Source organism: Halictus rubicundus, chromosome 9, assembly GCF_050948215.1.
Source record: "Halictus rubicundus isolate RS-2024b chromosome 9, iyHalRubi1_principal, whole genome shotgun sequence".
Taxonomy (NCBI): domain Eukaryota; kingdom Metazoa; phylum Arthropoda; class Insecta; order Hymenoptera; family Halictidae; genus Halictus; species Halictus rubicundus.
In genome coordinates, this window is record NC_135157.1 from 15199986 (window position 1) to 15225155 (window position 25170).

Here is a 25170-nt window from a genome sequence, read left to right on the forward strand (position 1 = left end):
CTGCACGAAATCGACAGCTTGGTAAAAAATTATTCCCAGAAATAGTTCCACCAACGACTTAAGACCTACAACCCCTCTTTGACCTATTTTTCATTGAAATTCGTATTATTCACAGCATTATATTTTCAGTAAACAAATTGTCGGGAAATACATGCGAGATACCATTTGATACCGTGGCCTTCAACGTGGCGTCAACCGATTGCATAATCTATCGTTACTGAAAATCTTGCCCATCTTATCTTATCGAATCGAACGTAAATCGCCGGATTAAAAAATTTGATATTAATTTACATTGTTATCCGTACTAGAAAACAGAACAACAAAAATTGTATACTTAATTTTATCGACGATGAAGGCCAAAAAATTGGTCAATTTTACAATTTTTACTGCCTTCAGCAAGCATTTATACTGACGTAAACACAAATATTAAATTGAAATTGTGTTCTGAGATCTGTTGCAGGATCCAGTCCGTCCTAGACAGCGAATTCGGCGATTTCAGGAACAATAACGGAGTTGCCCGAAGTATATGGGCCCGGGCTTAATTGCCGTAAGCCAGTGCGGACGCGTCATCGTAATTGTTCTCCGAAGGGCCGGCAATTGCTTGGTCGTTCCACCTGCGCGTTCAAGTCGCAACAAGCCGAGTCGTATCAAATTATTTTCTCCCGCTGGCCAGGCAAACTTTTGCTCGATATTATGGCAGCACGTGGTGGTAACAGCCCTTCGTAACAGGGCTCATCGTTACCGGCGTAACGGCCTCGAGGATTTTCACGAGGAAACAAGAAGCAACTAGGAAAATCTGTTTCGCAGTTCCCTCTGACTCTCTCCTCTTCCTCTCCCTCTCTCTCTCTCTCCCTCTCTCTGCTTAGGGATTCGAATCCTGTTCCGAAATCTTGGGATTCCCGCTACCGTGTTTTCATTAGGTTAACGTCCTTGTTCATATTAGCGAGTTCAGGCCGGTTCGGAGACTTCGATGCACGAATCGCAACTATTTGCTTGAACATCGTTGCACAGGTTGCGCCGTTCCAGTTTGGAAATTTTGCGAACCGCCCGGCAGAGTGTAGCATTAAATTCTATTTGCTTTTTTAGACCAGTATTTGCATTTCTATTTGTACCGCAGACTTGTTGAGAATATTATTTTTATTTTATGTGTTTTTAGTTTTGGTGGATGTTGCTTTTCTTCGATTTGTTCGCGCTACCGAGTTGTCGTGGATGTAATTTTTATTTCATTTAGATGCTGCTATTTTTATTTCTATGGCCGAGTTTTCGGGGACGAAACTCATTGTCATCACGCGCGGAACCGCTTAATCACCGAGTCTAGTTCCACGAAACAAACTCGAGCGTCCAATCGAAACTTTTCAGTCCTCGAGAACTGCGTACAGGTTTTCCAGATAATTATTACTCATCGCAAGCGTCCACGTGCATCCAAAAATAGAGCTGCTCTAGCAGATCGTTCACGGGAATACCTATTGTAGCCAAGTGAAACGCGAGATCAATGTCCCCGATACGGACGGTAATCACGTAATACCACACCACGTAACACCACATCACGTCAATTCGATCGACCTTAAAGATTCGGCGGTAAACGATAAACCACTGATACATTCCGTTCGTTTAATCCCCGTCGGCCTTGTGTCTTCTGACAGCCTGTTATCGACATGCAAACAAGATTACACAGCGTCCGGCAATAATACAAAATCGAACGACCGCTTATCGACGGCCTCTTTATCTATCGTTCGAGAATCTGCATATCGATTGGTGTTGGCGAAATTAGTCGATCGATCACTAGACATTGAGCTTGATTGTCCTCCGGTCGGCTCACCATTTGTTTCTAGCGAATTGTACAATCTTTTAGAACAAAGCTTTTTGAAGTAAAAGCATTGTTCTTCGACGCATTCCTTTGTAACGTTCTGGGATTATTGATTACTCAGAATTTTCAGGACAATTATTAAAAATGTTTACTTGCACGTTTATTAGTTTCAATCGTACATACCATTCCGGTAGAAATTAATCCATTTTCTGTGTCTAGGTGCTGCAAAACGCGAAAGCTGCAGCTCGGTTATGCGTTCGTGTTTGATGCAGATTTATGAACGCAATTAGTCGAATCTAATTTCTACTAACTTTATTATTTCACTGAAATCCGTACTGACACTTTACGTTTGTAATGTGCATGTGTAACGTTTGTTAATGCTACTTGTAAATTAATCGTAAAATCCGGGTAACTGGTACGTACCAATTCAAATTTAAAGAAATGAATAATAAATAAGGGAAACAAGTCTACGTGAAAATTGTACAAAAAATAATAAACTATATCAAGCCACTACATTTCTGAGAAAATGAGAAAAGTATCCATGGTCCGAATTGAAGCATAATTTTCGAGGAACGTTTCGAGCGGTGTATAAAAATCTGAAAGAATGAAGCAGGTGAGAAGATGCTGGTCCCGGTCACGGTTGGACAAATCGTGGATGGCAAATGGCCCCAAAAAATCTGTTCCACGAGGCGTAATCTGATGACGGGAATCGGGCAAACGTGACCGAGCCAATCGGATACCCCTTTCCGTTTGATGGCCGAAAGAAAACCGTCGGCTGGAAAAACCGGGTCCACAACGAGAAGGAGACGAAGCGATCTTTCGGCCGGCTTTCACGGGAATCGAAACCGTGGGACGAGCAGCGGGACCTATTCCACGGAGAAGGCGCCCGTAACAAATCCTCCGCGAGTAATCGAGGTCGTGCCTCGGCTAGGTTTTACTCTCGAACACTTAACTCTATTGCGATTGGATTCCCGGCTCGGTCCTCCTTCTCTTTGACCCTCGCCCTGCCTCCTCCGGGCGCCAGCTTTGTCTCACCAGCGTTTCCTAAAGGAAACTTCCCTCCTCGAGTCTGTTTTCATCTTCTGTTCGAACGCCTACCCTCCGTATCCTCGTTCAGGGCTCTTCTAGCCGAAAACCTTATTGATAGCGACGCGATGAAACACCCCCGAGACGCGGATCAGCCTTTCGATGAAATTTGACGCGCTAGAGTAGCTGCCATGATGCTCTATCGCGTCTATAGCGAGCGGGGATTTTTTTATTTATTTTCCCGTGACGGGCTTTGCCGAGGGTTTCGGCTGAATTGGGTGTGGGAGAGGTTAGAGTGTCTTTACTAGGCTCATCTTAAAGGGTAAAGACTACACTTTTAACTGTTTTTCTCTTCGAACCATTTTTCTATATTATAATATGGGCGAGAAATTGGCGATGGTCTATTTTCGTGAAAATTTTGCAATTTTAGGTTCAAACATCTGTACGGAATTTAATAAATTTTTTCGGAATTGAAACTACAATGGACTTGAAGATTACATGTATCCTAATTTGTATAGATTTTTGTGTCGCTATATTTTCGAAAATTTTTGTGCTCCATTCGGTTTAAAATCCGATTGAGAGAGATTAGCAATTACCTGTATCTCCTTAATAATCCTCAATCTAGCTTATCGTGCGTCAGATAAGGAGCAAAATGAAAAGAGGATAACGGCGGAGGGAAATAAATATTGTCGATGAACGATCAAGATCATCAAGATTATCAATTGTTCTTTCGATAATCGCGATAGAGATATTTAAAAAGACACTCTCGGGACTTCAAAACAACTTGAAAGCATCAAATCTCTTTTTCAAATGTTTCAGATTTACGAATTTTATCAAGATTTTCGCAAATAGAAAATAATAACAAGTAGATAATAATTTTATTCGTTCCACCATATACACAACGAGACTGATATTCCAAGAAATGTTATTTGCAAAGCCCCAGAAAATTCGCAAGTCCCGCCCAGGAAATCCCCCAGCCCGGTAATAGCGAATCACAATTTTCTATTAATCCCTTTCGCTGTTCACCAAACATCAATTCCATGTTCCGCTGGGAGAGCCGGCTCTCTGGATTTTGTAAACAATTCCCAGGCATACCGCTGTCACCGACGCTAAGCTCAACAAAAAGCAATTCCGGAACAACATTCGACTGTCACGAACCCAACAAACTAACAATCCATTTTCCCACGATACATCGTTTGCCCGGGCATTCTGCATTCGCGTGCACCGCCGGAAAACGCGGACACGCGACTGTGAAAATATGTTTGCCGGCTGAAAAGAAGAATCCCCCGGCAGGCCGACAATATTTTTATCGCCGCGCGCGACCCTTTCGGCGCACTTTCGCGAAACACCCGGGGAAGAGAGCAGCCATCAATTTTCGCACTCGGGCCCATTATCCGAACGACGCGAGCCCGGAGACTGAGACTAATGCGCCTCTAAACGAATAAATGACGTTCCCGGGAAAGGATGCAACGGCCGAGAGAAAATTCGGAATCGAATCTCCTGTACCTCCATTTCTGATAATCGACTGCTCGCGGAAATGTTCAAAGTTCATGTTTTCGTATCGACAAATTCGATAAAACTGCAGAAATTTTTATTCAGAAGGTCTAACCAATAAAGTAACATGTATTTTAGTAAAAATCAAGAAACAGACATTCATAAGAAAGATCAAAGATTGTAAAAGATTTTAAAAATCCAAGAATATTATTATTTTATTTTCAATGTAGCAAAATGATTATGAAATCAGACAGGACAATTTTATTTTTCATAAAGGTCCGCAGTACATTGTTCCGTGTTGCGTTGAATTTATTTTGAACTGTGCAATTCTGACGTGCGATCACCGAAACCGTGTCAGACACGAGGATGTTTTAAATTTTGAAGTGACGTGTAGTTTATTTGTGACAAAGGGTTGAAAGTTCGCAGCGTGGATGTAATTCGATGACGAGGAAGAAACAAGATTGCCAGTTGGCCGCAGTCAGCACGAAAGAGGCGAGCAGGAGTAAACGTACCGGGGTTAGCAACCACCGGAGCACGGGCTCGCATGTATTTCAATGTCGGGACATCCGGTTGGGCCGACGAGTGATGTGGTCTGCTACCCTCGTGCATCCGGCCGTCGCCAAACAGCGCGTCGTGTGCACACCAGGCCGTTCTATGTTTGCAAGGCGTCGACTTTCCTCGACGCCATCTTGCCACTGTGCGAGTATCAGGCTGCTATCACCAACCACGAATTCGTTCCTAACTCTCCCCAACCAAAAATAATTCCGCTAAACTTTATCTCACGAAACCACAAATTCTTAACTCTTTCTATGTAATCCCGTAGATTTTGGCGACAAAATTCCGATAAACCAAGTTTTAATCCTAGGGAATCAACAGTTCAATAATTATACCTGTGTAAATGTATGCGATTTTCAGCATTCATTACAGGCAAGGGCGCCGCCATATTGGTACGTACCCAGATATCGTCCAATGAGCGGAGATCATTGCAAATCTACGTTATCGACATCACGTGCTTCTGCTGCCTCCTAGCGGTTCCACTCGTTAGACGACGCGCGCCGCTGAGTGCATGCCAACATGGCGGCGTCCTTACCTGTCAAAAACGCTTAAAACCGCTCAACTTTAAACACGCCTAACTTTTGAACCAGTGAATTCCTATCATTAAAACTTGGACTTTCGGCACTTCCTCGCCAAAATTTACAGGATTACACGAGAAAAGTTTAAAGTTTCATGTTTCCAAAAAATTATGTGTGCCCAAAAAATGAATTATCACCAAATACTATTGAATAACTACCCGAGAACCGTGTTAATTAATAATAATGTTCGAGAACTGACTGTTTCGAAGCGACAGCAATGTGCGCCGTCTGCTGCTCGGTCGCAGAGCCGCGCCGAGCATCGTGTTCGCAATAAAACGCGGAGCAGGATGAAGTATCGATGTTCATTATGGGCGGCGTATCCCGTATTCACCGTAATCGTTATAAACACGCGGGTCACCCCCATAAAGGGCCTCCTCGAGCATCCTCTTCGGCCGCGAGTTACAGCGGCCGGCGCGGCCTCCCCGCGCGGCGCGCAGTCGACGTTAATTAATGTAACTCGACGAGGAATACGAGCATAATTGCTCCGGTGGAGTGGCCGGGGCCGAAAGTTTGCTCGTTATCGGGGCCGGCCGCGTGTATGTCTGCGCGCACGCGGCGCAAAGGCGCATCGATAATCCGTCCTTAACACCGCCGGATTATGATATTATCGCGTCGCATTGCCTCGCGAAACGCCGGGACGTCAAACCGATTTTCACGGTCCCGACGACGGCGTCGCGACACTACGGGACGCCACTCGACTGAATTAACCCTCGGACTCCTTGGACTGCTAGCCCTGTGCCGGTGTCATTTCTGACCCAGGCCGACATTTCACTACAATTGTCTTTCGTTATAAGGCGACGGCTTGGGACCGGCCGAGGAGACAGCGATTTTCTTATTTTGAGATAAAAAGCGTTAGAAAATTTTAATAAAGGAGCTGGCCGATTTAAATTTCAGAAAAATCGTGTAGCATCGGCTGGGAAGCACCGAGTCGGTTTCCGGGGATGCTTCCGTGGTGCATCGGTGCAACGCTCGTTCGACAAGGCGTCCGAGGTCGTGGCTCCCAGGAAGGGATCCCTTGGGTCACCTACGAAATCACATTTCACCTCGATACACCCGGTTCTACGGGAGCAATTTTCTCGAGAGCAAACAAGCCGACCTTCTCGCATGCATTAAAGTTTGAACGGGCTCGCAAGAAGGCAGCAACAGCAGCGGCAGCAGCAGCACACCGGTAACACACAGCAAGGCTCCTTGCAGGGCGCACGGTCCTCCGAAAGTCCTCCCGACGTCTTTGGCGACGAAATGAAATTTCGATCGACCACCTATCGCCGCAGAGATCCTTCGATACTCGCTTTCTTTCGCCGCCACAATCGGATATGCATGCCACTGTGCGCCGCCGCCTCTCGCGTAGATTTCGTTTGCCGAGGGACTGTCCCCTTTTCCGAAGGGAAAGCGCCCTTCGTCGCTGTCCTTCCTTCAGAATCTCGTTTCACGCTGAGGAACGTCTACGGTGAATTTGGATCGTCGCTGGTCGATGGGATAGACGGTGGAATTGACGAGGTTTCGTGCTGGTTTTGATAGTGCGGGACATTTTCAGATGGGAATTTTTAGTTCAATTCTATGCCGTAATGTCAGGCTTGCAGTTTCAATTTTGATCGTACGTTTCAGTTGGAATCTTTCAGTCCTGAGTCCAAATTGAAATACTTCAGACTTTGGTCTAAATTGAAGTTTTTCAGTCTTGAATTTCAATTTGAATCCTTTAGTACCAAGCTAAAGTTGCAGTCGTTTAGTCTTCAGTGTAAATTGATAATTTTTGAAATGTCTAAGATTTTTATTCAGGACCGATTAATATAGAATAGCCAATACTTGGGAAAATAATGAGGAAGTTTCCACAAGCTCTATCAACCATTCTGCCACTTAAAACTGTCACCGTGGACTAACAGAGTACTTGAAGAATCTTCAACGGCCACTGAAGCTCTTAAAGGATGCAGCGGGTCTTTCACTGGCTCTCGAGGACCGCCTTGATGCCTTATTTACCTTGAAGTTTGCGAACAGTTACCGACGTCTTCAAGATTCTGATGTCAAAAATGATTTTGTCCTTGTTGGACTCCAGCGTGGATCAATAATTCATAGAAATGATGAAGATGCGAATTAATTTGTAAAAATCGGAACATCTCAATCTTATCAATCCCCTGTAACACAATCTTCTCTCAAATTTGAAGAAAGCAGCATGTAATTAACCCTCGTGCGCTGTTAACGAAATTTGAACGTTTATATATTCGGAAATAAATTGGTTCATAATTAAGATTTTAGTGTCCAGTTTTTAACTCGCGTACACAACCAGTTGATGTGAAATTAATTTATGCATCTCGTAGCCAGCAAGAGAATATCAAGAATTTGCAACTCGTAATAACAATTAAAAACCTATTACTATAAATTGCGACGAAGGGGAGGACTCGAAAACTGCCGATAACGAACGACAGACTTTGATGAACAGATAAACGGTTATTTACGGAGTTGAAAGGACTCGCGAATCGCGGTAAACAAATTACGATCAGATGGCGGGTTGAACAATAAACCATTAGGATAAATTGCGACGAAGAAAGACCCGATAATGCGCGACTTGGACGTTACGCTGTGAAAGGTAATGGGAGGCTGTAAACCGTCGAAGATATAATTATTTATTACCCACGCTCGCAGATTGTCGTAGCATTATCCAGCTCACGTCCATTATTAGCAAAATGTCGCGCAGGACCGGGGGAATCCAACGTTTAAGCGTAATCCAATCTGCCGTTCCATCGAAGTTTAAATTACAGCCACTCAGAAAGCACTTCAACTTTTACGAAATCAAGAGCAACGCTTCGATGTACCGTAATTTCCGCAAAAAGGATCGAAAACGTTTGAAGCCACCTCTTTCCGTTACACAGGGTGTCCCAGAAAAACACGGATCACGTCAGGTCGGAAATTCGACACAGGGTAACAACTTGAAAATAATTCCACGGTGAGTTCTGTAGGTTCACGTAAGCGAACATGCGGGGAGAAAGTTTATTGAACGTCAATTAATACGCGAGATTAATTAATTGTAAACAAGGCACCGGCACGCAACACGTGTAACGCGAAGGATCGATCGGCACTGCTTCAAAATGCAATAATCATCATTCGGCTTTAACGAGGAAGCCCGAAAGCGCGTGTATCAACGTCATTAATAAGGAAACATTTTTTTTCTCTTTTTCGGGGGCTAAGTGGTCGCCATTATTTTGTAATGCACAAATTATGAACTGACAGGTAAATTGTATAATATTGTCAATATATTGGATGGAAGAACTTTCTTTCTTTAATTTTTTGTTCTAATTGGCTTTATATTTTTCTGTGTATATTGATGTATATGTTGATAATTAAAAGTACAATGATATGAACGTTACAATTACATTTTTTATTCTAGCAAATAATTTTCATTCACATTGTCCATACCTTCAGGTAATGAGTTTCTAACAGTAAAAAAGGAGTCACTTCACATATGGAAACCAGAAATTTTTAACTTTTCTTTGTGTGATCGCTCGTTAGGACTCGATTCCGAGTCCCGTCAGGATTCACAGGACACGATTCCGAGTCCTGTCAGGATGCACGGGAACCTTTCCACTCGCGGCTGATTAGAAATGCAGGCGGCGACAAGCCCCTGGCAAGCCGATCGCGTGCTCACCGTGAATTCGTGAAGGGTTACGCCGGTAACCTCCTGCTCCCGACTTTATAAATTACAGGTATGATGCCCTGATATATCGTCGCGCTCCTGCAACTCGTGAGAAATGAAGGATTCGTGTTCCACCGGTGCCACGGGGTAGTAGAGCTTGAGAAATGCCACGAGATGACAGAGAGGAGGATGCTGCAGTGTCTTACGCCGTGGAGGAGATTCGAAATTGGTCCTAGACGCGAGGGGAAAGAGGATTTCTGTTAAACAAAAGCCCCCGTTCTTTTACTATAAAATTTACTTTCAACTTTCCGTTTCGTCCTCAACCTAAATTGCATGTACGAACCATTTTTCACTTTAACGAAATATCTGTTGGATCGAGAATTTTTTCCATTGTGACAAGTGCCGAAATCGTTACGGACAAAATACAGGCATGTTTTTCAATCTTTAGTTGAGTAGTGAAAATTATTTCTGTAGCAAACATTTAGAGTTAGAAAAATATTTATCGAACATTGAAAGCAGCAAATGAACGCTGTAAAAAGGAGTCTAGCCTGGCTTAACAATTTGTATTTTAGAGTCCCAAAATTGTAAATATTTTCTCAGAAAGAAATGAAGCTTTTTTTCCAGTTTTTTTTTTGGAAGGTGTTTCTGTTGGTCGAGTATGCGCTTTATGGGAAATTCTTTCGCAATTTTCTGATTAGAAGGTAGTTTCTGTTGAAGCCTGACAGCGTGTATCTTCACGGCAGTCCCCCGGAGGCTCGAACGAGTCCTTTTGCAGCGGCATTGTTTCGGATGGTGCAGTTTATCTGCATGGAACCACATGTTATTGTTGTGTACTTTGCCCGGGCAGCCGCGCGCCGCTCATTCGTATTTCGCGACATAATAACCAGCAGCGACAATGCTTTAATCCAGGGACCGGTCCGAGGCACAAAAGGTGTGAGCCACGGAAGTAAGCTGATTAGGAAACTACCCCCTTGTTCTCGCATCCTGAACCTCCCCTCGAGGCTTTCGCCCTTCCTCCCTCGATTTACCTTTCTCCTCTGTCCTACGCCTCCCTCTTTGCCCTCTTTGTTCGTCATTCTCGTCCATTATCGAATTTGTTGCTTGCTTTTTAATATCGTTCGACTTTCACTCCCCCTTTGGGACCACTCCCAAATTGCACTAATTTGAAGTGACTTGGCTGGAAAATCTCTAAGCAGAGATTCGAGATAAAAATTTTGTATCTACTTTGGAGGAGAAGTGTACGATGATTCGAGGACGATAAAATTTTTTATTTGATTGCATTTTAATTTTTAGTCTGTGTGAATATGGAACATTATTATATATAGCCATTTACTGTGAACACTTAATGCCTGTAATAGCCATTTAATACCCTCAATTAGTTTCAATGGCTATTCCTATTTAGATCGTTCTTATTATTAGATTAAACCGTTGAAAGTCCGTTAATATTTTTATAGACATTTTTATCCGCAACTTAATTACTGATATTGGAGTTTCAAAGCTGTTTTCTATTCGTCGAGATTTTTTCCTTCCGACTGCCTAATCCACGAGTTTATCGTGTTTATTTTCGTATCAGATGTGTTCTGAGAGCGGTATCGATAAGCTCCTATCTTGTTTAATTTTCTGTGCATAGCACAAACAAGCGCATCGCTGAAAACTGCAAAAAACCGTATTAAATGTTCCGATAGTTTTATCTCCGTTTCTCGAATCCTTTCTGAAACAAAGATTACAAAACTTGCTTGTTTAAAAATCCTGTAACTGTCAACTACTTCTGATAAATAGCACAATTAAGAGAGTGGTATCGTGCACTGATCGATATATATCCACGCCTCTATCGCACAGTATTCTAATCAATCACCTGACGAAATTAATTTCTTTTTCGTATACTAAACATATCTTGAATCGAAATTTCAAAGTGGATTGTTATTTCGATCGCAACATTTATGTATCCTTATCTCATTCTTTATAAAGACGATTGCTCTCCAGTGTTGTTGACTTAACGTCGAGTGTCCGCGATATTAATTATTTCTACATTTCCGATACGAAGGAATCTGTTTGTTTCTACTATCCGGTGCACGGGTAGATAAAAGGCTTATTGATCTTATAAACGATGCGAAAACGTCACAATATGTTACAAATGATAGACATTGTTGTTCACGACAGCTACTTCAACAATGTCCAACGATCTTGAACCAAACTCCAAGTTCTGAAGAAATCAGAAACATTTCTCTATACCACGGAAACAAATATGGACAAATCAAAATTTACTTCAGCATTTGGGAGTTCAAATTAAAGCAAACCTTGCAAAGGTTTAAAGCACACATTAAATTCTAAGCTCAGAAGCAACTAAAATTGCCCTGTTCAGTGGAAACAAGATCGGACACCTCACTCCGCTACATCAATTAAGAGCTGAAGCGAAATCGACGCTCAAAATTTTCAAACTCCCACACACCGTAGCACTCCGCCGTGCAAACGCGGAAGATCCCAGCCTACCAATAAATTCCCATTCGAGTGAGACAGGTCTCCCTCACCGACACATGTATCCAACGCCCTCGTAACTCGCCTTTTGTTTATACGAAGTTCGAGTCGAACACGGCTCACGGAACCGCGGCTGTTTACGGTTCCCCGTGGGCAAGCCTCGCAGTTAAACGCGCGCGGGATTCTTCGGGTTATCTTCGATAATATCAGGGGTCGGCGTTCCGCTCGCTCGAGCAGGGTCCGGAGCGGAGGGAACACTATGATTTTAATCTCTAGTTTTACGCGCGAAAAGGCCGGGTAATCTACCGGGGAAATTTACGCGGCGCGCGAGGCCCGGCTTTTAAAATTCGCAGACCGCCGGTGCCGGAAGTGTCGGCACGTGATAAGTATAGTCGATGCCCGCGATCATCCCCATGCCGACGCCGACGCCGCCGTCGGCTTCCGCTCTCGCGAATACGTGCCTGTTGTGTGGAAAAAATTCGTCGGACCTTGCGCAGCCGATCCAGAGCCAGAGAAATTTACGACGACTCGAGCAAATCTTCCCGCGCCCGTAAATTCGCCGACGGAGTTACGGCCGCGAGATTGAAAACTGATGGCGTATTTCCTTTTCGGCTTATGCCGACCTGTCGTCCTCGTATTTGCACGTCCTAGCAAGCGCAGCGCCCTCAAACGACTTCGATTCCCTTTCCGAAGGAAACTCCAGTTGTTCGACGCGAGGAATTTTTTCTCGACTTTTTTCTCGTTTCCGCAAACACGCCGACTCTCGTCAATTGATTTTCGATTCTTCAGCGATGCTGCCAAAAACTCCTGTTGTTCGATTGCAGACGTTCGTGCGAGCACAGGTACCTTAGCCAGTTAAGCGTGGAGTTTTACCCTTCGCACTCGGCGCTATTTTCATTCTGAAACTAAATTTTTCTTCCGTCTTAGAATATTTTCATTTTATTCATACGAAAGTGATCCGATTTCCACGTGTAATATTTAAATGTTTAGGGATCTGTTAAATACAAATTTTGTAATGTAACAAACATTTTGTAAAATTTCTCGTAATTTCTTTGAAGTAATACCACAATGATTTCTAATGGTGCTTCAGAGTCACCACTCGAGTGCAAAGGGTTAATGTGAAACATCCCTCACGGCGCGGAATGAAAATCAAGCAACGACGAATATACACGTCGAACGCAGGTTAAATGCGGCTATTATAAAAGCCAAAGCCCTTGTCAAGCTAAATGAGAAAGAATTACATTTTTATTCGACAAGAAATTAACAATTCGTTAACGTTAACCGCACCTGAATAGAGTTTCGGATTGACGTGTATACACGTCGAACACGCTTAACTGGTTAAAAATTGATTTGATTGAATATGGAGTGAAAAATTTTCAAGTTGCCATTGGCTGCGAGCTTTTTCTTTCGGCTGGTGCCCATTACAGCAGAAAATTCGCGAGAATCGAGTGCAACCGAAACCGAGAAAAATGCAGACAGGGCGACCCGCGCGCTGGTTCGTCAGCGGCGGCAGCATTCGCTAGGCGTGTTTCACCTTGCACAAGCCAGGAACATTCGGTTGTGTCACGGTGATGGCGCAGCCGTGTCACCTGCTCGCAGCCTCTACTTTACATGCTTATTCCGGTTTCGGCTTACAGCGGCGAGCAGCGAAGCCTCGGCTCGCTATATCCGTGGCCCGTGTACACCCTGCAATGGGATTCTCCCTGTGTACGGATGCTTCTGATTTGCATAACACGCGGGTATTTACAGATTCCAGTGCGCGCCGCGGCCGGATCTCTTTCGTTATCAAGTCCGAGCCGAGCCCGGGGACACGGCATAGCTAAACGGATTACACAATTATTAATAACGTATCCCGGCCGTTTCGCGGTGGATTAAACTGTACCGGCGGCCGTAATCCTCTCGCGCGGTCACCGGAGAGGACTCATCGGCGTCGCGACGCTCCTCGTCGTCTCTGCACCCTTATTTTCAGTCCTTTTCTCCTTCCTCCGGAACGTACGGGAATTGTCATAGCAATTTCTATGATTTCCAATTGTTGTAATTTTTTGAAAAATCGTACATCGATTTTCCAAGGCTCGTTGTGAAGGGGAAGCTCTTCAGTCTTCAAGTACGCGGTGGATTCAATGAGAGGCAAAAATTTTGTCCACGACTTTAGAGGCGACTCAATTTGTGACACGTGACAGGAAAAATCAAGATGGATTCCAATTCTAATCGAGGAGTCTCGCATATGAAGGTTCTAGGCTCTCCGATACGCGTTGCAGGCGCAACTAAATCCAGCTTCTCCCGCGAGAAAGCATAAATCATTGTCCCTGCCGGTTCGACGGGGCGCAACAGCTATTTTGTAAGCCCGACGAAGAGCAATGAGTTCGTAAATCAGTCGAAAGTTTTTCCCGGTGCCGGGGCGTAACTTACGATCCTAACAGGGCTAATTGAGACCTTGTTCCCCCTTTTTTCATCCCCCCGCACCCCCTCCGCCATCCGCCTTCTCGACGGTGCTTCGTACCCTCTTAGCGGCGCACACGCGTTAAGGAAAAACGGGTCGCGTCGCCGGGGGATATTTAACACCACGTAAATCGAGGGCCGACGGTGAAACGCGAGGATGATGTACGACGACTTTCCTCTCCTACCCATCTCCCTTCGTCCCTCTCACTTTTACCTTCTCCGAAAACGTCTACGACACTACTCTCGCTGCACAGTCTGAAAGAGAAACGAGCCAACGTCGCGCAATTATAAAAACTTCAGGCGCCGTTTCTTCTCTAATGCACTGCTCCGCCTAATGCTCGCAATTTCTGCCTTTGAATTATTGCGTCTGAAACATTTGCGCTCCTCGATCTTGTTCCTAACACCTTATGATCTTCAGTGGTTTAATCCAAATCTACTCCAGTAGACAGTTCCTTGATTAATACTAATTTCAACGGGTTGACGAGTTTCAAAATGTTCGTCTTCCAGTTCTTCAAACAATTTATTGCTCGGCATGGAGCGTCACCTTCGTTCACAGAGTCCTGATCATGACGTAAAGTTTTAGTGTTAGAAAAGAAACTATAACTGTTAAGAAATTTTAGAATTTTTTATTCTTAACATTATTAACATTGCTGAAGTTAACGCTGTCTAAATCCGGTATTTCACTGATACATTCACAGTTAATAAATTTTTAATCCTATTTTTGTACGTACGACTGACGCTATGTCTGACCAGTGCAGGCCACTTCCACTTGCAATTTGCATTCGCGAGTTTCACCGAAAGGTTTTGATACGAATAGCCGTTTGATCGTTAAACTTGTGCAATAATAATGATGAAATGATTATGATGTTTCAGGAACGAAGAGTGCATTATATTTTGAGACTGGAAAGAAGTTACAGCTATGCAACCATCGACCTGGTAGCAAACTGTTTCAGAAACGGGGGCACGGTCAGGACACATATAATATATAATTAACGTAGTATAACGCATGGCCCAGTTTGTAGTTCCCGCGTTTCCACAGGAACAATCGTGACGACGATCGACTGGGAGAAAATGCAATGGAACGTTTCGCTCGATTATACCCATGCATAGGGTGTCCCGAAAATATCCGACCATTTAGAACACTATCTTCGTACATACCCAGATCGAATAGTTCCATCAGTAGGCTTCAGTGAATTAAATATAAAATGATTTTCTAGGTTTTAAAAAAACCTAAAAAATTCTGGAATACGTATCGGAGTCCCTGTTTTCATAATCGTTGTTAATTTTTACACCGTTGATAGGGAAAAATAAATAGAAATTGAAGAGTGAAGTTACTGCTTCATATACAAACGAGCCAGGTTGTAGACAGGGGTCGATTATTCTCGGGACACCAGGTATGAAACGCATGGTCGACAACCAGTCGTTCCATTCGGTCCAAAGTGAATCGGAAAGTTTTTCGGCGGGACGTCGTCGGGACCCGTCAGCCAGACTTCGAGGAGGATACAACAAACTGCTGCTACTCTCTGTCTTCAGGTAACGGGCGGGGCAAACTTTTGAACTCGGATCATCCAATTAGGATGCAAAAGTCTGAAGTTAGGCGTCTCTGGCTCGCAGGTTGGCCGGCCCGCGGGACAAATCTCGCCTGAAGACTCTTTCCCATCGCTCCCGCGGAGTGGCTGATGCGAAAAGAAGTTAAGTCTCTCTTCCTATAGAGCCCCGGCTGAATCGTAAATAAGACTTTTCCCTGCAATACCTCCTACCGCACCCTCCCCCTTCGAACCCCTCCGCCATTCACCATTTAATTCCGGACGATTCGAGGAACCGCCATTTATTTGCGTAATACCCCGTTCGATCGTATTATTCGAAAATAAAACTTGTCCCGAACGCAACGTCCTCCGATCCTGCTCAATTCAGACGAAATAAAGCCACCTTAAACAATCGCGCTGACAGTGCTAGACGTCTTCAACGCGCTCACTATACTGTTCCCGAAGGTACACAGCAAAGTCTTGATCTAAGCCCGGTCCTCGGGTCCATAGATCGCGTAGGGCCACTATTTTCTTTTGGCCGAACGTAGAAAACATACTCTAGCTATGTTTAAAGATGAGTGTCTAATGCACACTGCAGCGTATTTTCAACTAAAAATTGCCAGGAATAAAAATTTATAAAAATTGAAAGCACGAAATTATTATTTTAAATCGCCCAAAAATTAAAACTGAAAGGGAGGAATGCAACATACACTCGAGCGTGCTCTCGTCCAATCGATTGCCTCAAATAAACATTACAAAAATTCTTGCTGGTCAGAGAATCCACTGATTCCAGTAATAACAGAATTTTTGCTTTCGAGTAGGAGTTGTAGCTTGAAACCCCGCAACGAAACAAATTCGGAAGAAAATTTGCAGGCTCCTCCAGGATCGTTCCTCTCGCCTGATGTTCGTTCCTGATGGCCATGTTTCTTCCCGACGGTTCGTTAAGCGTGGCCGCGTCTCCAGACAAGACGAAGAGCCGAAGTTTTATCCGATGTAAAATCTGGGCGAAGTAGCCTGCTTCCTTTTTTCGCGACGATAAAGCAATAAACGGAAGTCGTCAGAGCATAATTAATGCTGGAACGGGAAGACGGCGGAGAGTAAACTCTCAAAGAGAGAGAGAAAGAGAAAGAGGGAGGGGGGAAGATTCTCATAGCTAGTAGCAAGTAGCAAAAGCGAGTCTCGGTTGCATTATTAATCGGCGCGTCTCGAGGCCCAGGTCCATCGCAGATCTCAGACGAGCCACGGATTAAAGAGTTGCTAATATCGCGTTAATTGTTCGTCGAAGGAATCGTATCCTGGTCTTGGGGCGTTGTTCGAGGAACACGGTACCCTTGGGAACTCGTTAATAAGAACTACTTTGGTCTGGAAGCACTTTAAATTGGTTTATTGCAACCGGCTGGCAGTTGGTCTTGCCCGCCGGAAGCTTTGTGAGCGTTGCCTTTGGATCATTATGGCAGTCTGCACAGGTAATTTTAATCGTTACAAGAATTCCGCGTACAGCTACAAGGGTATTTATAAACGCAAGACTATTTTATCCAGCCCTTTTGTTGAGTATTTGTTAAACGAAAATTAAATCTTTCTTGTTTGCGCTTGGAACGCGATTTTAGAGACATAAATGAAAAATGCCATCACTGCAAGTGCAAATTGTAAAAATACATATACTTTCAGTGTTCTGTAATTTACTTTTCGGTTCATTCTTGTTCCAGAATATTTTGAAATATTCTTTCAGATAACGAGAGATAAATATTATTTTATACTGCTACAAGGCTGATAAACTTTTTAACGATTGCGCCTTATCTGAGAAAAGCAAGATAACTTTTAAGCACAATATCTATTTCCTTCTTCGTAAACAAAAATCACAAGTCCAGACCGATTTGGACCCTTCGTTTCGGAGCAAATTCAAGAATAGAAATTCTGTCTGAAAGTTCAGCGACCCGCTGGACAGCGGAAGGGTTATTTCGTGATACGCATAACTCCTTCATCGAGGGAAAAACGTTATCAGATCCGTGCTCCGGTGCGGATCACCGAGAACCCGTCCCGAAAGCCGGATTATCGAGACTCGCCCCCTTCGGTTTTCCGTTTTTTACAATGCAAGAAAACGTCGTCCGATATGCATCGATTTCCGTTTGCGCGGGCGCCGGTATAGCGAAACAAAACGAAACGAAACGGAACGAAACGAAACGAAAAAAAAACAGGGAAGCACAAGGGACCACGGACGAGCCATTGTTTTTGCGATTGCACCGAAACAAAACCAAGGATCGATGTTACGTTGATCCCTCGTGTGCGAGAGAGGGCTGGCTTCGGTTACGCGGCGAGCGCCGGAAGAAAATGAGTCACGTGGTGCGTGATAGGATCGCCAGGCAATCCTGAACCCAGATTATCCTAGTGTAAAAAGGCCTGCGATCGATCGGCGAATACAAAAGACTGTGGCTGATAGCGATCCTCGTGATATCCTTTAACTATACCGAACGCTAAACTTCATCATGCTACATGACGTGAAGTGTGAAGAAAATTTTGTCAACGCTGGGAATTATCGTAAGAAAAGAAGCAACTCTGAATTCCCATTTCCAGCGATCGGAGCAGAAACGACGCAGATATTTATTTAGCGTAAAAATCACGAGTCCTGAGATAAGGACGTTACGCGGGAACGCTCTCGCGGTGAAATTCGCAGCGGAGCGTGCATTTAGCGCGCGTTAACACGCCGCGGAACGCGATAACGCTGTGTAATCGGCGAAAGAGAGGAGAGCTCGGTCCCCGGGCCGAATTTTCATCAATTATGGAACGACAGACCCCCTTTTACATCCGGCCGCGTGAAATTCCGTCGGAGATGCGGCCACGGTCTCCGGGCCGTATTTAAAGGCTGCGGAGCCCGAGCGGAGCGGAGCCGAGCCGAGCCGCGCCGCGCCGGGCTGGGCACTTTGTGTAATGTTCTTTCACGCGGAAACCCGGCGTAATGAGACGCTGAAGAATTCACAACGAGGCGCCGCGAAAAGCGCGGCAGTCCATGAAATGCTCTTTTCATTTTGCGCCTTCTACTCTGCGGAATTGCCACTCTGTTTTTCAATGAAGCCTGCCCGACGAGCCACATTGCGCCCGAGCGTGCGCCCCGGTGTTTCTTAGATCGTCCCGGCTACCGGCTGCTCGGGGATTAGAGTGTAATTGGGAATTAGGTGATCGTAGAATATTCCGCGATTTTTTTCTCGTTTAATACAGATTTTTAATTCCGACTGGTGTTTCGATAATGGATTTATAAATAACAATTACGTTACTTTAACTGAAGTTCACGAAATTGGTGTTAGTATTGTTACAAATTTATCCGGAGATTACAGAGTAAAATGAAGCTCTGTTATTCTGATTATTGGACCCCGGATGTTGACGCGGAATAAAAACTTTTGTGCATCAGTTGCGAGACACATGAATATACATTTATATTTTTCACTAACAATTTTAACGCAGCGAAAGTAATATATTAATACTTTTAAAGTGTTTTCACCGTTTTAAATTGCACTACTCATTTTCTGAAGGAATATCTCCACCCCCGAGTACACCGTTTCAACCCCCAAAACCCCTCCGAAATCAACCCCCGCCAATTAAACCAGAAAATCCCTGGGCGTCTCCCGCGCATACAACAATCTCCCAACAAAAAGGAACAAGAAACATAGAATTACATTCAGCCAGAGATTCTGCAGCAACGAGTGAACAGATCCGGGAGATTTCGCGGGGATCCCCGTCGATCGTATTCTTCAATCTCGCCGCCTCTCTCAGTCACTTTCCTCGACGATCCATCGTGAAACCTAAACGCCTCGCGGAGAAACTGATACGGCTCGTGGAATGGGTACGAAAGACGGACGAGGGGGTTCGGAGGGCGGAAGGGAGGGAGAGAGAGAGAGAGAGAGAGGAGGTGGAAGGGGGGCAAACAGTGAAATAGATGTAATACTTGTGCAGCCGGGAAGGTAACCGTCCGAGGACAATGTATTTTGTTCGACGTTCAACGAAATCGAATTACCGTCAGATCGAGAGAGGCCGGCAGCCGCCATCGTTCTCTTTTCTGGTTTCAATTCCTGCGCGGCGCCGCGATTGGACGAGCTCCGCAGAAATTAAATTTCGGCCGCGCAAACAGAGAACGTTAGGAAAGTTCGTTAAAGGGGAACGCGCGCCCCGGCAAAAGAAAAAGGGGAAAACTCGAAAACAAGCCTCGGATCCCATTCCCTTGCTTTCGTTTTCTCTTTCTCTTTCTCTTTCTCTTTCTCTTTCTCTCTATCTTTCACTCTCACTCACTCGATCCTTCCCTCCAGTTCTTTTCTCTCCCTTTCCCGTTTTGTTTCGCCCTCGGATACAATCGAATATCTTTTTGCCCGACCGTCTTCTCTATAAGATCCACGGTTCTATATCTTTTTACGTCTAACAAGCCGAGAGGGCGGCCCCGCGGTGCACACAACGACCTGCACCCTCTAATTCTTCACGGTCCGATCTTATCGTACCCTCGTTACCCTCGGACGCTATCGAAGGTTCAAGTCGAAGTTGAAGGCAGACGGCTACGTGCACGATTACCGGCTCCGCCAGCGGCTTGCGAATTTGCGGACTTCTCCCGAACGTGGAAGCACACGAGCTGAGCGAATTTAAGGGCGCCTTCGCGTCGAACCTGAAGTGGATCGTTTTTGGGAATTTATTGTGGCCGAACCAAGCGACGTAGAAAGACGAATCTTTTCGGAATATGCTCGTACAACATTCCTTATTATAGGCTAATTTTTGTCTCGAGACTGTCCATTGCGCACCTTGCCAATTTATCGAATTTTTCACACCACTATACCAGATTGCTTAAGGACATGTTTACAGCGAGGCGTTCCAAAGTGGATCATCTTCGGGAATTTATTGCAGGAGCACAAAATGATCTAGCGCTGTGAAACTTCTTGAAATATACTCGTACAACATTCCTTATTATAGGCTAATTTTTGTTCCAAGACTGTTCATCGCATCTCTCATGAATCCCACAAACTTTGCACACTATGCACTTGTCTTTACAAGCACATATCTAGGAAATCATACAAAAATTAGGTCTTTAGGAATTTATTACAGGAGAACTAAACAACGTACAGGTATGAAACCTTTTGCAGTATGTTCGGACACGATTCAGCATTGTACAGAAATTTTTATTCCAAGTTGGGTTCAACGGTACTTGCTATGCATACCGTCGATTGACTCTTTGCCGAAGAATGACATGAATCTCATTGCATCGTTATATTCCTTCAATTTGAAGGATTTAATCCCGCGTCTAGATCGTCGTTAGACACCGCAGAATGAAATTCCCGGTCATTGTCATGCTTCACCGCGGTGTAAGTGAATTGGTTAGATGAAAAGCAACCGCAGCGAACCAACACTGACCGTCCGGGCGCCAAAGGTCGGATTGTTCGACCCGTCACAGGGCTGGCAATCAGAAAACTCGATTCGAACCTCGCCTCGAACAGGTTCTGAAGATGTTTACGGGTGTTCGCAGGTTCCGGGAGCGCCGATACCGATCCCTTTCGATGCTTCGCGTGGCTCGGCGACGCTTAAAAGAGACGCGGCAACGTTTTATTTGATTAACGACGCTTCCGAAGGCAAACGATCAAGCGCGGATCAAGGGCTCTTTGATCTCTCTCTCCGTCTGTTTGCGATCCCCCGGCTCCTGCATGCAAATGTTCCGTCCTATTGGATACGACAGACAGCTCTCTGTTTTCCTCTCTCTCTCTCCCTCTCTCTCTCTCTCTCTCTCTCTCTCTCTCTCTTTTCGATTTCTTCCGGCGAATCTTACGTATTTACGTAATCCTTTACGGGAGATGATTCGAGTGGTCGAAAACGAGAGCTCGCAGACGGCTGGTCGCTTCGCAACTGCAAATCGATTTCATTCCGCCAACCTGACAGACAACCCCCTGTAGGTAATCCCTCTGAACAGTTAACTAATTTAATATTCCATAATTCGCAAATGTTAGCGTTGCTTCCTTTGAGTCGGGCGCGGAATTCTGTTTGTTGCTACACGAGATTAGGTCGACGGCAGCGTGTGATTATAAAGATTAACATTCTGATAGCAGCCGGTTCGGCCGAATTTCTGTTATGTCAATGCTTATCTTATCGCCGTTGTGATCGCACGTAATGATCACATTCTGTTCTTTTAAAAGCCAATTGATCGGTGGCGAGACTGTCTTCTTCGAATGGTCAACGAGTCGTTCTTCGTAGAAACAAAATAAAATGATTAAAATAGATGATAAAATAATCGATGAAAAATAGTTGATCATTCCACTCGTCCGATCATAGGCTAGCCTAGTCTATTTGTTTCAACATAGCTAGTCCCTACACATGGTCGTCTTTATTCCACTCACTGTTATTTTCTGTTAATATTGTATTTTATTCTAATTCCATTTAATTTCAGGCCTGTCCAATTCTTGTCTGGCCCTATAGAAACCTGTTCTACTTGCTTGCTCTTCAATCTAGATTCTGCTGACTAAATTTGTTACAGAGCCGTGAATAAAAATCACAGATCGACTTTCGAGGGGTCATTCGAAAGAGGAGACTTCCCTCTATAAGCTCGCGTTGAAATTGTTCAGGGAAAAAATTCTGTCAATTCCGTAGAGTCGTTTGCGTTTGTAGTATTGTCGAAAGGAAGAAAAATAACTTGAGTTGCTTATTTTATTTTATAACAAACGGGGAACTTACAGAGAAAGGTTCTAAGGTAGACAGTGTACAAATAGAGACTTTTCTCTGTAAAATGAGCGCAGCTAGAATATTGTACAATTTTTTTACACAAAGTTGCAGGAGTTCGAAGATCTCCAAATTTTTGTTCGCAATTCGGCGATCCTTTAATTCCGCGGGACGGTGTAGATGAATAGAAATTGCATAGTAATGGTCACGTGTGCAATTCTGTGGCAAAATAGAAAATTTTTGGGAGCCTTCCGCAGAGCGGTCGAGCTGTGGCTGGGACGGTAGGATGAATTCATTAGGGAAACGATATCATCAGCGCGACGTCAAATCCTACAGACATAGAATATTCGTTTAGTGGCTTTTCCATCGAAAATAGGAGACAATATGAAATTGCGAAGTGGAGTCCCGTTTCACCGATGCTCCCGCGCTCTGCTGTTATTGACACATGCTTTAATAGCCGATGACGCGGTGGCCAAGTGCAATCGAAACTTTTTGTAAACACTGGTCGGATTTTTTTTTTTATTCGCCCCCGTCACGCAATCCAACCAGCATGAACCCCTCTCTCCGTGAAAACACGGTGACACGAAAGAGTACTCTCTCTCTCTCTCCTCTCCCTCCCTCTTTTTTTCTGTTTTAAGCGGTACAACTGATCGAGCTTAACGCGGCAGCCTCGCTGAAACAACGAACAATAGCGTGCGTCAATAGACAAATTCGAGAGCCAATGGCACCGGGGGACAATTTCAGAAGTAACGGAAGTCAAAGTGTAATTATTTCGTTCCCGTTTACGCTGTTTTATACCACGTCGCAGCGAACGATTGTCAAAAATAACGACGACAATAAACAACGTTCCCTTTGCCGCGCGTACTCGTTAAAATTATTAAAAGGGAGGCAGCCAACGAACAAAACGAGCGATATTCCTACTCATAAATTAACGTGTAAAGTAATGAGAATAATGTGGTCGACGGGATGTAGCGCTTCCGTTGTTGTCACAACGTTGTTATTCAATTTATACCGCTTCAGGGATTTTATTGTAGTCGTGGTCGTATGCGAGCGTTGTTAAATGTTACCGAAAGGCCTGTTCATTGAGATTTCGGCAGGTATAACACGAAATTATTACCGTATGAACAAGATTTTCCTTTGGTTGTGTACAAAAGAGTAGAATGATAACAAACGTTACTGACGCGTTTGTTTTATTGAGATCTCGGGTGGCAAACTACGAATGGGATATTTAAACTGGAGATGAAAGTGGTCCGTGTTTTCACAGAGAAAAATAAAGTGAATCGCTACGGGTATTTCATAATAATCATAACTCTTCTCATTGGGGAAAAATGTTGTTCATAGTTCTATATTTCTTTCTCTTGAATTCCTGTAGCAATTACAGGTACAATATTTTCTTAGAAGAAAGATAGTTAAACTGTACTTCAGGAAACCAGAAATTTCTAACTCTTTTCGTGTAATCCTGCAGATTTTGGCGAGAAAATTCCGAAAATTCAAGTTTTAATCGTAGGAGATCAGTAGTGCAAAAGTTATACATGTGTAAAGTCGAGCGATTTTAAGCGTTCTTGACAGGTAAGGGCGCCGCCATGTTGGTATGTACTCACCGTCGCAGGTGGTTTAACGAGCGGAACCGCTAGATGGCAGCAGAAGCACTTGCTGATGTCGATAAGGTAGATTTGCAATCATAGAACAACCTCCAGGAGGCTCCGCTCATTGGACGATCTCTAAGTACATACCAATATGGCGGCGAACTTACCTGTCAACAACGCCAAAAATCACACACGCATAACTTTCGAACTACTTATCTCCTAGGATTAAAACTTGGACTTTCGGCATTTTCTCTCCTAAATCTACAGAATTACATAAAAAAAAGTTAACAATTTCTGGTCTCCTGAAGTAAAATTTAGCCAAGAAGAGTGTGTACAATATTCACGAAGGAATATTCTGATAACAAAATAAACCTTTCTCATTGAGTATTGTGGACGTACAATAAGGAAACATAACAAGAAATTATTCTTATGGTAAAAAATTTGGTGTTATTAAATAAGTTGTGAACATTGGAATAATCTTTTGTTAAACACGGTCTGCGGCAAGATCCAGAAGCAGTTAGCTCGAGGACAAGTCTAGTTTATGTTTCCGCTTCCGGTTCGACGGGAGGACGTTCCGTGGACGCGTTGGCGAACTTTCTCCCAATCTCTCAAGCTTCGACAGCGCGAGGACCGGCAGCTCCTCCACGCCGACATAGTTTTAATTGGTTTAGCAGTGTTCAGTGTCTGCCGGCGGGTCGTCGGCGTCGGCGTCGCGACGCTGACGATGACAAATAGCCCACACGCGCCACCCACGGTCCCGTAGAGGTCCCGGAGAGGAAGCTGCCAACGGAAGAAACCCTCCGACGCTCGGACGGCTCCGTCGGACTCTCTTTTTCATTTCTTTGCCCTCACCCTCCGTCGCTTTTGCCTTTTGCTGAACTTCCTTGTACCGTGGAAACGCTACACGGACCGCCTGATTAAGTACGGGAAATATCTTCACGCCAGAAATATCTGTGTCTCGATGTTCCTCCGCGAGCTCCTCCTTTATTGCGTTTTATACTGCGCTCTCTATTAGGACTTCATACACGCTTGCTTTCTCGGAAATAATGTCCCCAACGCCGCCATTCAAATTCCGGAAAGCGGGGTGGGTAAGCTTCATTTATTTTGCGATATTTCCTTAACACAATGCAATTGTTTTTTTAGAAAATAATTCCCCGAAAGTAGCTCTTTGAATTCTCGAAAGTAGACAGGACTGTAAATTGTATTTTCTTCGGAATAATTCCATGTAGCAAATAAAATTTCTCTAAAGTAATTCCAAATTCTATAAATTGTAAAGTTTGGAAATTTTCGATAATTGTGCTGTAGCAAAAGGACAGGGTGAAAATCATATTTTATTCCATAATAATCCTAAGCAAAACTATATTACGTTACTGGGGGTGAGGTC

General features: G+C 44.2%; 1 protein-coding gene across 1 annotated transcript in view; it reads right to left on the reverse strand.

Moving 5' to 3' along the window:
• The window catches only part of LOC143357061 (uncharacterized), a 434090-nt gene that overhangs the window by 17786 nt on the left and 391134 nt on the right, over positions 1–25170 (reverse strand). The window lies entirely within an intron of this gene.